Here is a 13355-nt window from a genome sequence, read left to right as displayed (position 1 = left end):
ACCACTTTACACCAGTCAGGATGGCTATCATAAACAAAGCAACAAACAACAAATGGAGAGGTTTGTGGTGTCCTTAGTCCACTGTTGGTGGGATTGCAGACTGGTACAACCATTATGGAAAACAGTATGGAATTTTCTCAGAAAACTAAAAATGGACCTGCCTTTTGACCCAGCAATTCCACTGCTGGGATTATATCCTAAGAATCCTAAAACATCAATATCAAAGAACCTATGCACCACAACATTCATAGCAGCACAATTTACAATAGCCAAGAGTTGGAAGCAACCTAGGTGCCCATCAGTAAATGAATGGATCAAAAAATTGTGGCACATATACACAATGGAATTCTATACAGCAGAGAGAAAGAAGGAGCTACTACCTTTTGCAACAACATGGATGGAACTGGAAAGCATTATGCTGAGTGAAATAGGCCAGGTGCTGAAAGACAAATACCATATGATCTCACCTTTAACAGGAAGCTAAACAACAAAACAAACAAGCAAGCAGAAAAAAAAAAACAAAGACACTGAAATAGAGAACAAGGGGACAGTGACCAGAGGGGAGAAGGAAGGGAAGTTAAGGGGAAAAAGGGGGAGGGATTTGGAGGAACAAATAGGAAGGACACAGGGACGAGAACTAAGGGGGGTGGAAATGGGAGGGTGGTGGGGAGCAAGGGGTGGGGGAGGCTGGGATGGGAAAAATAGACAAAAAACTGTACTTGAAAAATAACTAAATAAAATTAATTTTAAAAAGGAAACATTTTCCTCTCTATGACTGATCCACCTTCTTCACTTATTCCACTCCCCCCAGCAACCCCTACCTTCACTTTAAGTTTTATCAGTTAAGTTTTAGTTCGGATATCTCTTTTAGGAAGCTTCCCTGACTCCCCAAATTTGGGTGAGATGGTATGATAAGCAGAGTATGGCTCCCCAAAGGGATCTATGTCTTTTAAAATATATATTTATTTATTTTTAGAGAGAGGAAAGGAGGGAGAAAGTGAGGAAGAGAAACATCAATGTGTGGTTGCCTTGCATGTGCCACCTACTGGGGACCTGACCTGCAACCCAGGCATGTGCCCTGACTGGGAATTGAACCAGTGACACTTTGGTTCACAGTTCGGTACTCAATCCACTGAGCCACACCAGCTAGGGCTAAAGGTGTCCATATCCCATTGTCCAAACCTGTGGATATGTTACCTTACACAGCAAAATGGACTTTGCAGATGTGACTCAGTTAAGGTTGATGAGGGAAGGAGAGGATTTTGGATTATTCAGATGAGCTCAATTTAATTACAAGGGTTCTTAGAAGATGGTGTCAGGACAGTCAGACCAGAGAAAGAGATGTGACAACAGAAGCCAAGGTTGGCTGATGAAGCTATGAGCCAGGGCACACAGGGACCCATAAGGAAAAAGCAAGAAAAAACAAGAGAGCAGATTCTTCTTTAAAGCCTTTGAGGAACACAGGTTTGTGGACATCATGATTTAGCTCTGGAAGACCCATTTCAAACTCCAGAACTGTAAGATAATACATTTACTTTATTTTAGTTTTAAAATAAAATATATGTTTTTATGCTTCAAGAAATAAAGTTTTACATTACAATTAATATACTCCACTAGGTCACATCACAGAAAATGAGAGTTGATAGGTCTCCAGTTGTCAAACTAGGACAATTTGAACATCACAAAGCATAATAATAGTAGTGGCTTATATTATATTGAATATAGGAAAATCACCGAGTCCATAGTAATATTCAAAAATGAAAAGGAGGTAAGGGAAAGCTCTTCATTGCAGAAGAATGCTTGCTAATACATTTACATGTAATGATACAATTAGAAAGTCACCAATGACCTTTGCAACCATTAATACATTTATTGATTTAGGCAAGAATCATCAATGGAGGCTTAAAGTATTAGGTGAAATGTTGTAGGAGGACAGCATATTAACATGGTCTCCTAGTGTAAAGCCACAGCTTGCTTATTTACAGTGGTTAAAAATATATCTATAATGAAGAGAGCTAGAAAGCACAATCTTCAGTCTTCAAACTAGCATAACCATAAGGAAAACTGACATTACCTGTGTTCTGATACTCTGCAATAAGAAGCACACATTGCATTTATAGAATTTTTACAAAATAATATTTGGCATTTATCTAATCATAAGAAAACATTTAGATAAGTCAAAATGTGAGGTGCTGCATAAGACAATTGACCTGGTCTCTTAAAAAAGTCAGTTTTAAAAGACAAAAAGAGTGGTGGAAATTTTCTAAATTAAAAGAAGTTAAAGGTACATAACAAACCAAATGCAGGTAGTGATCCTTGCATTTGTGTTATTTTTAAACTACCAAGCATAAGGGGTTTATTGCAGCAGCAATAGGAAATTATTACAGATGAATTTCCAGGTACTTCTATGCCTTGCTTTCTTTTCTGTGTTTTAGCATTCTTCTCGAACTCACTGTCAATGGTCATTGGTGCCAATTCAATGCCAACAAGAATCCCCATTTTGGGGTGTGGTAAAGAAGGAAATTTTGCTCAGTGCAAAACAGCTAAATAGTTATGCAGTGCATCTGTGAGGCAGCATTGAGACACGTGGCCCTAGGGCCAAGCCATTTTTCAGCTAGACAGCTCTGCTCTGGCCTGCTTCACACTGGTCTGCCCTGCTGTCCTCTGGTGAGATGTTTTTTCAGTGTTTCAGCTCAGCCAGGGAAACTCAATCTTCAGTTGTTAGTGGAAATTGCACTTCCTGAGCCAGTGGGGCGCTGACTTATACAGAGATAAGTCCCTGGCCCTGGTCCCTGACTGGTCCATCCTTAAGCAAATGAGGACTCCAAATTCTTACATTTTAACTGGTCTAAAAGACATTATCCTGGCTGGTCAGAATGGAGCTACTATGATTGGTTGGTGAAGATGTTGATGGGGCAGGGGTTACAACTGTGCTGCTTCAATTGGATGGGAAAGTCTTAGTCTTATTGGTTGAAGTAAGATTCCAGGAACTTCTTTACAAAGGCTGGCTCAGATGGCAGAAATACAGTGTAGGCAGGCAGTTTAGGGCAGGCTTCTTCCTGGAGTGTGGTTTGTGAGAGAAGGCCCTGTTAGAAATGGCTGTTAGCCTTTCTTAGTAGGCATCTTCTTTTTTAGGGTCCACATCTCAGATTCTTCTTTAATAGCCTGGTGACTTGCTCATCCCTACAGCAGCTCATAAGATCTGCAGGAGAGTACACAGAATCAATACTATTCAACTTTTATCTTCAAGGACCAACATGGTTCTTGGAACGTGGCTGATGCTTAGTTAATATTTGTCAGATGAATGCTTGTCAATTGTATAGACATGCTATAATTTATTTTCTATGTATCTTCAAGAATAAATTAGGATGAGAGGAAAAGTGTGTTTCTTTGCAGTCTTGCCTCAGTCGTATATATTTATTTATATGGAACTACAGTTTCTGCTTTTCCTCCATGGGGTCATTCTTAATTTGGGTTAAGTTTGTGTGACTTTGCACACATGGAAATCCACTCTTTCATAAGGAACTTTCTTCCCTTCACACAATGCAGGCATAAGACTTTTCTTATGAAAAGCTTAAAACAAAGACCTTGCTCACCTACTCTGAATCCTCAGATTAGTGATCTCAAACTATCTGTTACAGGCAGGTGATAAAAACCATTTTGGGAAGCTCTTAAAGCTAGACCTTTCTTCTCTGAGCCTTGACCAGCAGTATAGGAATCTCCAGGTGAGGGTCTGGTTCTGTGGGTGGTTCTAAAGCACATCCAATTTAGGAACTTCTGAGACCCCACTGTGCCCCAAGATGAGGTGCCACTGTCACTTTGCCCACTAGATGTCAGGCTTTTACTCTCCACAGAAGAATCAAAGCACAGAAAACTTGTTAGCCACATCCTCCCCCTTCCACCTTCCACCTCCCATTTCAAGGGAAATTTGGTAGCCTTGGGGAACGAGGATAGGATAAGTATTTCATATTCATGAGCCCATTAAGCCTCACAACCACACTGCAAGTTAGGCTCTTGACCCAATACAGAGCAACTGGCAGAACTGAGATAAAATGCCAAGATGCTGCCTTAACCTGGTTGGTTCAGACAGTTAACTGTCTTGCATGTAGAAAAAGTTTGATAAATATTTGTTTGATACATTAACTAACAAACATAAAACAAACCACAAAAGCTATAAGCTTACAAGCAGATCCAGGTTTTTTTCCCCCAAAATATCTCTAGGTTTTTTTTCCAAAGCAATTTTATTACAATAACTTACCTTTATTTTTATTTCTGCTTTCATAAAAGGGCAAGAAGAAATAAAAAAATAAAGAGTTAAATGTGATGCCTTTTAAATTTCCTAGGTAGTCTTTGGAAATGAATAATGAAGTGGACATGCCAAAAAGATCATCGTGTCTAGGATAAGCAATAGGGCCACCTATAACATGTGGTGTGGTAAGGCTAGAATGGAGTCTGTCTACAGCTGTAGCTCTAAGATTGTGACCTCAGAGGCTTCCATTCCGGGGAGGTGTGTCAGACCCTCCTCAGTGCCTGGTGTGTGGGTTTCTCTCATGTGTGGGGGCAGCACGCATGTTGTGTATGGGTGAAAAAAGAAGAGTCTGGGACAGACCAAAGGGAGAGGACATTTAGGACTTTCAGCCCCCATTTCAATGAATACACCAGAATTTTATTGACTTCATATGTTGTTAACACAAGATTTAGTTTTTAAAAATGGTTTTCATCACCATTAAAATGTGGAAGTGGTTGACTAAGGGTCATCCCACAGACTGATAAACAATTGTAACATTTTGTACAGAATATTCATCTGCACTAGAAACATGTTAAATAGTGCACTTGCCATTTATTTTTAAAATTTTTCAGTTAAAAATGTTTAAATTTATTAAGAAAAATAAGGCTTCAAAACAATTGCCTTGGAAGTTTAAAACTTTTAAAAAATCCAGATAGAAACTCATCTCTTTACATGGTCACATGGGATGTGACCATGTAAAAAGTACAGGTGAGGGTCTGTGAGATGCTCTGTATGGAGGGGAGGAGAGTGGGGGCTTGTATCCTGCTTGCCAAATATCCATTAAAGCTGCCTCACTCCACTCCAACCTTATTTTGAGGACTGTTAGGAAGGATGCGTCTTATAGATTGGAATCAGCATATTATGTTTCTATGATTAGGACCATGTTTCCACGTCTGAACCGCATGGGATCTAGAAGGGAAAAAAAGCTTACAAAAAAATCAGTGTCAAGTATAAGACTGGAAACACAACAGTGGTTGCAACAAATTAGAACTACATTTCTATCACCAGGTCCAATAACCAAAGGAAATAACCTTTCTCCTTTTTGGAAACTCTATTTTTCTCTGGGGTTTTGGGGAGGCCAAGGAGAACATTAAGACCATTTGGCCTCCTGTGAGGCTATGTCTGTGAGGCAAAAATCTCTGACAGCCTTTTGCCACTTATCGCCCTTTGAACTACATCCTATCTCCTTCCTTTTAGGGGCAGAAGGTGATGGCAGTATTTTCTGGAGATTTTGCAGGCACCATGCCCACCCTGGTAAGTTTGCAATGAACTCCTTGGCTCTTAGAGTAAAAGGGGGCAGGATCAAATCTCTTGTGTTTTAAGGAATGGAAGCCATTTACAAAATTGTTTTACAAAACAAAATAGTTCTGTTGAGAATAGTTATTGTTATCTTCCAGCTTTCTTTTTTTCTGAAAGCCCCCTAAGGCCATTTAATATTATGTGTCAACTAGAAAATTAGATCCCCAAATACAACCTCCATTGAATACTTCTGGAACACTTGATGACTGGGTCACTTCTTCCTCTACTTCCCATGTAGCACCCAATTCAGGTCAGTCAGGAGAGAAATCGACACCCTTCTGTCTCAGAGCGTCAAAGCTGTTCAGAGTTACAGAAGGTACTCTGTGTGCTGCAGTTGTGTACGCTGAAGCTTAGATTAAGGAAAAATGCTCTCAAAAATTTTTTTTCAGACTCCGATTTCTAAAATCTGTCTTTTTTTTCTCCCTTTCCCCTTTCATTTTGGAAAAGAAAACACAAATTTTAAGTACACGTAGGCAAAAGTTTAGGTATTTTGAAAGTGAATTAAACTTTTCAAGTGTTATACAAATGACAGTCCAGTTTAAAAATCCTGAGTGCAAGGTCAATTAAGCAAATAAAAGCCTCACTTTTTGACCTCAGAAAGTAGTAGTTTATTGATTTAATGGGTTTTCAATTCAACCAAATGGCCTCTTTAAAAAACAATGCTGTTTTTCTCATAGTGTTTTTTTTTTCTCTCCACAAGTCCCAAAGTTTCTTTATACTTAGGCAGGCTTCTGTATATGAATTTTGATTTGAACACAGAACCTCTTAAATTTCTATGTCCAAACTGTTATTCAGCTTTTCTTTCATAAGCTTGCTTTAGGCTGGACCACTGATTTTTATTTGTAATATCTTATTAAGCTAAAGCAACTTCACTAACTTTTCAAAATTGGTTTATGCCAGTGGGAATACTGAAGGTCACCAAGTCACCAAAGGTTGAAAAGGGTGCAGAATGTGCTAGAAACAATTCCTGCCTGGTCATAAACTTTGCTGCAGCTGGCCTGACTAGCATTATATATAAGTGGAAGTGTTGCCCTTACCTAAATAGGTGTGTTCCTGTTGTGAGGGATAAGATTGTTTTGTGCAAAACTCAAAAGGCCCCGCACACTGAAGTTTTAAACAGATTGCCCTGGCACCCTCCCAGCAATGTTGTATTCTTGCCAAGAGGTGGTGAGATCCTATACACCCCAGGTAACACAGAAGCAAACTGGGAAAGTTGAGGCAGAACCTTGAGGTCTGGTTGACTGGGGGTGTGCTGGTTGTGTGGTTCAGTGATGAAAAATTGACAGCCTGTGTACGTCTGTACTTTGTTCTGGATTTGAAGAAAACTTTGTGGTAGAAATCTTGTGTGCACTTTCATAAAAAGAAACCTCAGAGCATTTTGTTTCCATATTTATAGCACAGTTGGAAATGTTCCTAATCATAGCCACAGGGAGACTGAAGAAGTGTTTTATAGTCTACAGCTCACCAATCTGAGTGTTCCGGAAGGAGAGGAGATTAGTTCTGGAGGGGTGCATTTCTGCATTCCATCGTCTACATCTGCATGTTAATCACACTGTGGTTAAGCAAACCATATCTGGTTCTTATTACCGCTTTATGTGTTTGGGGGCTTTCCCCTAGATATTTGAAATGTTCATGCATCTTTATAAGATTTCAGAAAATGGAAAAGCTGTATCCATTGGCTCCCCTCCCACCAGCCACTTCACTCACCTCTTCCAAACAAGCAGATAGAATCTTCAATGCACATCACTGTCAGTAAGGGAATGAGGTGGGACAAACCTGGAACTGGAGTGAGGACACATGACATGACACCTTTACTGCCACCCAATAGCAGTGCAATGTTGAAAGCAGTTAATATCTTAGTCACAGCTTTCTTGCCTGTAAAATAAGAGTGATCGGATGACTTCAAACACAAACTCTAGGGTCAGTGTTAAGAAAGCAGCGGGAAGCTGTGGTGACATGTCACGCAGCATGGACTCCCTTCTTATTCTCAGGGACTATGCACATTGTGACTGAAGAACATTCAGCTGGCAGACATTTTGTCTCTTCTCCAAGGAAAGGGACAAAGAAAGAGAAGAGAGAACAATACAGGGAAAACGGTTTGTGATAATAAAAAAGATAAGAGACAGTTATGCCAAGTTGAAAACTGACTTGTTTGTGTATCAAAAGAAACACACATAGTGAATGGATAGGAGGTGAAGAGCTGAAAGAGGATAAATAATTTTTTAAATGGAGGCAATGTTTTCATATAATACAAATCAATCTACACAGTAAATAAAGTATTCCACAATCTAGAGTGCTTAGGAAATGATTTCTGGTTGGCCAAGTTTATTAAGATACCTTTCTTTTTTTTAAGATTTTATTTATTTATTTTTAGAGAGGGGAAGAGAGGGAGAAAGAGAGGGAAAGAAATATCAATGTGTGGTTGCCTCTTGTGACCCTCTGCTGGGGACCTGGCCCACAACCCAGGCGTGTGCCCTGACTGGGAATCAAACTAGCAAGCTTTGGGTTCATAGGCCAGCACACAATCCACTAAACCACACCAGCCAGGGCCCTTGAGATACCTTTAAACCTCCTGAATCATATAATTCATTTTTAATGGGAAACTTTCTAAAATGTACATTTTTGTGTTTCATAAGACAGTAGACTAAACAGAACACATGATTTCAATATAACTCATCCTTGGGAATATGAATATCAGTCCTTATTCATGTCACTTTCCATTTGTTCACCATGCTCATTCTGTAGCTAGAGACTCAGATGTAGACAGATCCTAGTAGATTGTGTGCTGGAGGGGTGTAGACACAATTGTGTGTGTGTTTTGCTGTTGTTATTGCTTTGTAAACTCTTTGGTATTGATTTGCATCATACTCATTTGTCCCCTTTTCATAAAGGTGACTGGAAGCTATGGCAGCTCAATGAATTCCTGAGGAACTTAGCATGGTGGCCCCTTGAAACATTAATGATCTAATTAAGACAATCTTTCTTTTTTTTTTTTTCTTTTTTTTTTTTAAATTTTATTTAGTTATTTTTCAAGTACAGTTTTTTGTCTATTTTTCCCATCCCAGCCTCCCCTGCCCCTTGCTCCCCACCTCCCTCCCATTTCCTCCCCCCCTTAGTTCTCATCCCTGTGTCCTTCCTATTTGTTCCTCCAAATCCCTCCCCCTTTTTCCCCTTAACTTCCCTTCCTTCTCCCCTCTGGTCACTATCCCCTTGTTCTCTATTTCAGTGTCTTTGTTTTTTGGGGTTTTTTTTTTCTGCTTACTTGTTTGTTTTGTTGTTTAGCTTCCTGTTAAAGGTGAGATCATATGGTATTTGTCTTTCAGCACCTGGCCTATTTCACTCAGCATAATGCTTTCCAGTTCCATCCATGTTGTTGCAAAGGGTAGTAACTCCTTCTTTCTCTCTGCAGCATAGAATTCCATTGTTTCTAATGATTGCTATTAGGCCCTTTTACTTGTAAGCACTTTTCAATAGATTTTTACATCCTGGACCACAGGCTCCTTGTCAGCATGGGTAACCCCTTCTCTTTCAATGTCACTTGTACTATCTCTTTTTTTTTTAAATTTTATTTAGTTATTTTTCAAGTACAGTTTTCTGTCTATTTCTCCCATCTCCTCCCACCCCACCCTGTGCTCCCCACCTCCCCCCCCATTTCCACCCCCTTTAGTTATTGTCTCTGTGTCCTTTATACTTGTTCCTCTAAATCCCTGCCATTTTTTCCCCTTAAATTCCTTCCCCTCTCCCCTCTGGTTGCTGTCCCCTTGTTTTCTATTTCAGTGTCTTTGTTTTTATTTTGTTTGCTTGTTTGTTTTGTTGTTTATCTTCCTGTAATATCTCTTTATAGTCATTTCTGCCAGGGCTTTGGGGTACAAAACTGCACTAATATAAGAGCCAATCAGGGTCCTCTATTCCTTTAATCAGTTATACTGTGATAGTATAATCTTCAGGTATTTGATTCAGAAATTGGGTTTATTGACAGATGGGTGTTTACGAGCTGGTGCCTTTTTTCTAAAGAGAAAATTAAAATGCTTAACAAAATACATTTATATACCATCCATTATGACAGTTATCCAAATAAATAGGATTTATCAGCTATGACACGCATCTCCTAACCCCCTCCAAATATAGTAAGTTTTCCCTCAGTTAATGAGCACCTACTCCGATTGTCAGGCCACAGCCCAGGAGTGACACTGCTACTCCTCATGGGCACCTGAGGAAGGTGCTTATTCATTTGTTAAAGTAAAATAATAAGCCAAAAGCCACATAACTGATAAAAAGTAGATTTTTGGTTACTTCATCATTTTAGATATAAATTTGCCTTAAAATAACCTATGACTTGAAACCAGTAGAATAATTATAATGATAGTAAGTTCAAGATAGTATCTATGATAATTCATAAGGCTTTCCCAGGTTTGCTGTTGATTACTCACAGCCAGGGAGGTATTTGGTTTTGCTGCATGCAGAAGCATGATATTGGCATTTTTCAAATTTATTATGTAGTTCAAAGCTTCCTATCTGTTAATACTACTATTTTTGTGAGTTAATTTTTCTTCCTTTATTTTTAAGCATATTTTATTGTTATGCTATTACAGTCGTCCCAATTTTTTTCTCTCCTTTATCCCCCTGTCACCCTGTACTGCCCCTCCCATCCTCCAGCATTCCTCCCTCCCCTTAGTTCATGTCCATGAATTGTACATACAAGTTCTTTGAATTCTGTTTCCTATACTATTCTTAAACTCCCTCCATCTATTTTATGCCTACCACTTATGCTTCTTATTCCCTGTACCTTTCTCCCTCACTGTCCCCCACCGAAAACCCTCCATGTGATCTCTATTTCTGTGATTCTGTGCTGTTCTAGTTGTTTGCTTACTTTTTGTTTTTGTTTTTTAGGTTTTATTATTGATGGTTATGAGTTTGTTATTGTTTTACTGTTCATAGCCTTGATTCTTTTTCTTAGATAAGTCACTTTAATATTTCATATAATAAGGGTGTGCTGATGAGGAACTCCTTTAACTTGACCTTATCTGGGAAGCACTTCATCTGCCTCCCATTCTAAATGATAGCTTTGTTGGATAGAGTAGTCTTGGATGTAGGTCCTAGCCTTTCATTGTTTTGAATGCTTCTTTTCAGCCCCTTCTTGCCTGCAAAGTTTTTGTTTTTGTTTTTTTTTTGAGAAATCAGCTGATAGTCTTATGGCAACTCTTTTGTAGGTAACTCCTTTCCTTTTGCTGCTTTTAAGGCTCTTTATCTTTAATTTTGGATAACTTAATGATGATGTGCTTTGGTGTGTTCCTCCTTGAGTCCAATTTTTGGGGGGCTCTCTGAGCTTCCTGAACTTCCTAGAAGTCTATTTGCTTTGACAGTTTGGGAAAGCTTTCCTTCATTATTGTTTCAAATAAGTAAGTTTTCAATTTCTTGCTTTTTCTTCCTCTTCTCCTTCTGGCATCTTTGTGATTCAGATGCTAGAGTGCTTAAAATTGTCCCATAGGTTCCTAAGCTTCTCCTCACTTTAAAAAAATTTTTTTCTTCACTGTCACTGTGTTCTGGTTGGATGTTTATTTTTTTCCTTTTGTTCCAAATCATTGCTATGATTTGATTTCCTTCCCTTCATTGTTGGTTCCCTGTATATTTTATTTTATTTCACTTTGGGTAGCCTTCATTTGTTCCTTCATTTTGCAACCAAACTCAATCAATTCTGTGAGCATTCTGATTACCAGTGTTTTGAACTCTGCATCAGATAAATTGTCTACGTCCTCATCACTTAGCTCTTGTTTTAGAGTTTTAATCTGTTTTTTCATTTGGGCCACATTGGGCCATATGTCTCAGCACACCTGTTATGTTTTAAGGAGAAGAACCTTAGTTATTCATCAGAGTGGGGCAACTCTCTTTGCTGCACTGTGGTGCTCTCTGTGGGGGAGGGGGTCAATGGTATTTGCTTGCTCTGCTCTAGCCCCACTTTCCAACTATCTCTCCTGGGAGGTTGGGAGTTTCACCTGCTGTTAAAACCCCCAAAGTATTTTACAGCTAGTTTTGAGTCTTTAGTTTTCCATTCAGCCAGCCCTGCCTTGCTTCCTGTCCTCTCCACTCGGCTGCTCATCTCCCATATCCACCCCTCCTACCAGTCTGGGTGAAGGTTTCTTTTACTCCTTGGTTGTAGAAGTTCCATGCAGTTTGATTTTTCTAGCACTTCTGGTTGTTTATTGTTTTTAAATTGGTTGTTATCCTTCTTTTGGTTGTGTGAGGAAGCCAAGTGTTTCTACATATGCCTCCATCTTGGTAAGAACCTCCTCCTTCTATTATCATTATTTTTTGTTTTATGTGCACTTTGACTTTTTATATGGATTAATTTCAAATTCATTGTATCTTGCCATTTGCTTTTTTTTCAATTTCAATTGATGTATTTACTTTTCCAGAGTGCTATGAAATAATCCATTCATCTATATTTTATATTACAACTGGCTTTGCAGGTGTCGACATTCTCACAAACAAAATTGTTATGTGCATTTATAGAATCATAAAAAAGTATAGGCATCAGCAAGTTTGTTGCATTTTGTATTATTGATGTCAATATATTTATTTTTAGTCATACAATTTTATTTTTGACATAGAATTGTTGGAATTTTGTTGCATCTACAAATTATGATTTTTGTATTGGTTCTAATAAATGGTATATTTCTGTGAGCAAAAGAATGTTCTCCTATAAAACCACAATAAAATCACTTTCAATGCTTGAGCGTGGTGAAAAGCACTTAATTAACCCCAAAATTTCTTCGTAAAATCTAGAAGCATTTTGAGGTCATGCACATCCTGGAAGTTTCTGTCCAGTATGTACAAAGATAAATGCTTCTACTTTATATTCATTTGTTGGATATTAATTTTAATATCTCTGGGTGGATGTCTGTGAAGATAGCTCTACTTCAAAAACAGTGTGCTTGGATCTCTTACTGGCACATCTGAAAACTGATGTGTAGAGAGCCGCAAGTTCCATGTATACGTGGGGTTTTCCAAACCCACACATGTCCACCCTTATTTACCATCAGACTTCTGCTATTGTTTGCTTTTAACCAGATATCTCATTACAGGAAAGATACTAACTCTAACATGTGAAGAAAATCCCCATGTGAAATCATTTGCCAAAGAGGAAGAGAATCATTTACCGAGAAAATGTTGTCACAATTTGAATGTTTTTCAGTAGCTGCAACATGTGATGTTGACTTCCATTTAGTGATTTCTTTTTTAAAAAAATTCCCAGTTTAGCCCTGGCTGGCATAGCTCAGTGGATTGAGTGTGGGCCTGCGAACCAGATGATAGCGGTTCGATTCCCCGTCAGGGCACATGCCTGGGTTGCAGGCCAGTTCCCAGCAGGGGCCAGTTCCCAGCAAGGGATGCACCAGAAGCAACCATACATTGATATTTCTCTCCTTCTCTCATTTCCTTCCCTTCTAAAGATTAAATAAATTAAAAAAGAAATCCCAGTTTAAATAAACTTTCATTGAGCATATTTATGTGTTCCTGTAAAACCATCTTTACTTCTGGTTCAAAGTCAGTCCTACTCAGAAGAGAAAACAAGTTTGTTCTTATGATGTCAGTATAATATAATGCAGAAATGTCATCTTTATCTCCAACTTGAGATTTATACCACTTTGTAATTCTAAAAGAGAGTTGAAATAGTGCATGGAGATGTTGACTTGGTTCTTGTATGGGCGCCTTAAAACGTAATTTATGCTGGTCTTCTGTCTTGTATATTTGCCACTTCTCTGCATTTGGT

Source organism: Artibeus jamaicensis, unplaced genomic scaffold (genome assembly GCF_021234435.1).
Source record: "Artibeus jamaicensis isolate MK-2021 breed Jamaican fruit bat unplaced genomic scaffold, CSHL_Jam_final contig_793, whole genome shotgun sequence".
Classification (NCBI taxonomy): Eukaryota; Metazoa; Chordata; class Mammalia; order Chiroptera; family Phyllostomidae; genus Artibeus; species Artibeus jamaicensis.
Note: the sequence above shows the minus strand (reverse complement) of the source record.